At 57.3% G+C, this 3877-nt stretch overlaps 1 protein-coding gene across 1 annotated transcript in view; it reads left to right on the top strand.

The window, feature by feature from the left end:
• LRRC75A (leucine rich repeat containing 75A) overlaps positions 1 to 3877 on the top strand; it is a 13626-nt gene that overhangs the window by 2185 nt on the left and 7564 nt on the right. The gene's annotated exons all lie outside the window — the stretch shown is intronic.

Raw genomic sequence — 3877 nt, 5'->3', positions numbered from 1 at the left:
TGCCTGACTCCACAGCTCTCCAGGCTCTGTGGGCACGGCCCAGCCCCTCGGGGTGAGAGATCCGTTCCCCTTCCCGCTGGCTCCACAGTCCAGGCCGGGACCTGGGCAGGGAGGGGACAGCCACAGCAGGAAAGCTGCCCACTTAGGCTTTACTCTCTGTTTTGGTGTCTTCTCTCCCATCCCTCAATTTCCAGCAGTTTCTAAAAAACATGCTTCCTTGTAGCAGGAGGAAGAAGCAGGACGCCAGGGCAGGGTGGAGGAGTCCTGGGATGGGCCCCACTTTAGGGTAGAACCAAGATCAGAGCAAGAGGTGGTTCCCAGGTCCACCCTGCACCTGGCCTGGGTGCCCAGGGGCTGAACCTTGCTCGAGGGCGGCACCCCCATCTGGAGCTCTGTCTAGGGCCTTTTCTCTGGCTTCCAGAGTGTCTGGTGCCAAGACTCCTAGGTGGAGGGCTAGACGAGGAGGGCTGGGGGTCAGTTGGGGCAGGTGTGGGGGCGGCCGCCGCAAAGCCGGCAGGTTCTGGTTGTCCAGGCAGGGGCACAGCAGAGAAGGGTCGGGCACAAAGTTGGGAACAATGGACCCTGGGCGATTTGCACGGGGCACCTGTGTTGTCCACCTGTCAGCACGTCCCGGCAGTCCTAGTTCTCTAATGTGTCGGGGCCGTGTCCAAGGCCCTCCTCCTCAGGCTGCTGGAAGAGCCTCCAGCTGGACTCTGGGCTCCGCTACTGACTCTAGGCTCCGCTCCTGGCTCCATGCCCTCTCTGCCCTTCTGTGCAGAGGTAAACTGCATCACCAGGAACCTCCTGAAAAGCCTTCTGTACGGTGCTGTGATTTAAGGAACTCGCGGATCCCTCCTCTAGACCCACCTGAATCTCCCCTCCCATCACTCCCCACTCTGCTCCAGCCCCCACGCTCCTCTCTTCCTGTGGCATCCAGATTCTCTCCAACCTTCAGGACTCTGCTGCCTCCTGCCCCAGCTCTCCTCTCCTCCTTTCAGACTCAGCCTAAGCATTGCCTCTCAGAGGCCTTCTTAGCCCAGCCTCCCTTCAGTAGGTCTCTGATCAGCATCTACCTCACGCCCCGTTTATTTTCTCATTCCGCTCACTGGCCTCTGAAATTATCCTGCTTACATGTTTGTTGGCTTAGTGGCTGCTCTGCCCACTAGAATATAAACTCCGGAGGGGCAAGAGAGGACGTCCGCCTGTTCACAGTCATCCTGCTCCTGGCACAAGCAGGTGACACATTCCACTGTGCATTAGAGGATGAGATGGTTGGATGGCATCATTGACTCGATGGACACGAGTTTGAGCAAGCTCCGGGAGATGGTGAAGGACTGGGAAGCCTGGCATGCTGCAGTCCATGGAGTCTCAAAGAGAGATTTGACTTAGCGACTGAATAGCAACAATAAGAGATTATTTCCAGGGTTGTGGGCAGGAAGAAGGGAATGGACCATGGACCGCGGCCACTGAGACACCTGAGACCAGCAGCAGGAAGTTGTTACTGAGGAAGGGCTGTGGGCAGAGCTGTTTGCCGGAGCCGGGAGGAGAACGCCTCTCCCAAAATCGCCCTGTATCTTCCTTTTTTTCTTTCTTTGTTTCTTTTTTTATACTTTATTGTGTTTTCTGTTGCTGCATAACAAATCACCCTAAGATGTGGTGGCTTAAAGCAACGGACTTATATCGTTTTACCATCTCTATAGGCGGGGGATTCAGGAACAGCAGCAGCTCGGGGTCTAGCTGGGGACTCGGGACACTGGCCGAGGCTGCAAGTGTCTGGAGGCTGGAAGGGGACTGACAGGATGGCGCGCCCCCCATGGCTAATGGCGGGAGGCCTCAGCTTTCTGCCCGCGGCCCGTCCACTGCTTGAGCTCCCTCATGTCAGGGCAGCTGGCTTATCCCAGAGCGGGTGATGCCCGAGAGCAAGGGAGAAGCACAGTGTCTTCTGAGCCAGCCTCAGATGTCACATGCTGTCACTGCCGTAGTGGATCGTCCCATCAGCCCTGACGTGGGTGGAAGGAGGCTATACACGCCCAGGAGTCCGGCATCTGTGGGGCCGTCTTGGAGGCTGACTGAAGCAGGGCAGGAACAAGAAGAGTTAATCCCAGGCCTTTCTCTCCTGCCCTCAGACCTCCCTCCCATTAGCTGATCACACTGGCAGTCAGGAGCAAGAGGGCCAGTGATGCGGTCTGTCCGTAAGAGCTCAGCCTGTCCAGCACAGAGAACAGAGAGTGGATAGGGGGAGGAGTAGACAGAAAGCCCAGCACAGTCTCAGTGTCTGGAGCAGCGTCCAGCACACAGTAGGCAGGGCAGCCGTGTTTGATGAATGAATGAGGAAGCCTTGGGTGCAGAGTGGTGGAAGGCTCTGCTTGTTATGCCCTGGGGTCGGGGGTGAAGACAGCAGATGGCATCGGAAGGGGCCTGACCCCGTCTGGAGGGGCCTGCAGGTCTGCTGTGGGCCTCTCCCCTGACAGGTCAGTGAACCCCTCAAGCAGGGTCTTTTCTGGGGCCTCCGGTCAGCAGCACTGGGCAGGTGCCCGGTCACCCCAACTTGTGCCACACCCCTCCCCCTCCTTCCTTTTCCACAGGTGGGAGGAAAGCCTAGAAAGCAGATTCCGCAACCTGCCTGCCACAACCCTCTGCTGTGGGTTAAGACTCTTTGCAAGTAACAGAAGCCCATGCAGGCTGCCTCAAGCCAGGAAGAGGGCTTATCCTTCCTATACTGAGGGGGCTCGTGGGGCCCAGCGGCAGCACAAGCTGGGAAGAGGCCCTGGGACCCCAACCAGCACAGACACCTGCCCCCCACCTCTGCTCCTGCCCGCCTCCTCACCCCCTCTCCCCATGTCTCAGGGTTGCCCGGGGCTCCCGAGTTGACTTGTCAGGGTTGAGCCCCTGAGGAGTCTTGTCTGAAGTCAGGATTCCAGCGCCCCCTTCTGGACCGTCAGCGGTGGCTTGGGAGTGGGGTCTGGTCCCACAGAGGGGCTGCTGGGCCTCACGGCTTTCAAAGAGGCCTTCTTCCTTGCCTCCCCGCTTCCCTCCTCCACCAGGCCAGTCCTGCTTAGCTGTTCCTGCAGGCAGAGGCCTGGAGTGGGAAAACAAGTGAGCTTGCTTGAGGCTTTCCTAGTTGCAAAGGATAGAAGCACCCTGGACTCACTTTGGAGAAAGATTCATTACCTGAGGGCAGAGCAGAACCCAGCCTCAGAGTGACTGCGGGGTTTGTGTCCTGATGCCAGCCTTCACCTCGCCTGGCCGGCCATCCCCTCGACTTCTTGTTTCCGCATTTGTCAAGCCGGATTACAGGGGCACCCATCTCATGCGATGGCTGTGATTACAGGATTGGGATGAAGGAGAAGCCAGAGGCAGTGCCCAGTGTCTAGTAGATAATATAAGTCACTGAATCTTAGTTCAGACAAGCGGAGGCGCTCTCACCCCTGACGACTCGGGCTCACGTTTGGCCTCAGGCCCCGTGCAAATTGACCACCTCTCCAGTCCCTGCTTAGTAAACAAGAGCACAGGCCCAGCTTGGAGGCCTCGCCCTGTGCGCGGCTGCCCCCTGGTGGCGATGCCGGCGCAGTGCGGCGGCTGCTTTGCCGCCTCTTTTTCTGTTTCTTTGCCGACAAAGGTCCGTCTAGTTAAAGCTATGGTTTTTCCAGTAGTCATAGATGGATGTGAGAGTTGGGCTATAAAGAAAGCTGAGCGCCGAAGAATTGATGCTTTTGAACTGTGGTGTTGGAGAACACTCTTGAGAGTCCCTTCGACTGGAAGGAGATCAAACCAGTCAATCCTAAAGGAAATCAGTCCTGAATATTCATTGGAAGGACTGATGCTGAAGCTGAAACTCCAATACTTTGGCCACCTGATGCGAAGAACTGATTCATTG

Source organism: Bison bison, unplaced genomic scaffold (genome assembly GCF_000754665.1).
Source record: "Bison bison bison isolate TAMUID 2011002044 unplaced genomic scaffold, Bison_UMD1.0 scf7180017864180, whole genome shotgun sequence".
Lineage (NCBI taxonomy): Eukaryota > Metazoa > Chordata > Mammalia > Artiodactyla > Bovidae > Bison > Bison bison.
Note: the sequence above shows the minus strand (reverse complement) of the source record. Positions and strands in the feature narration are given on the sequence as shown.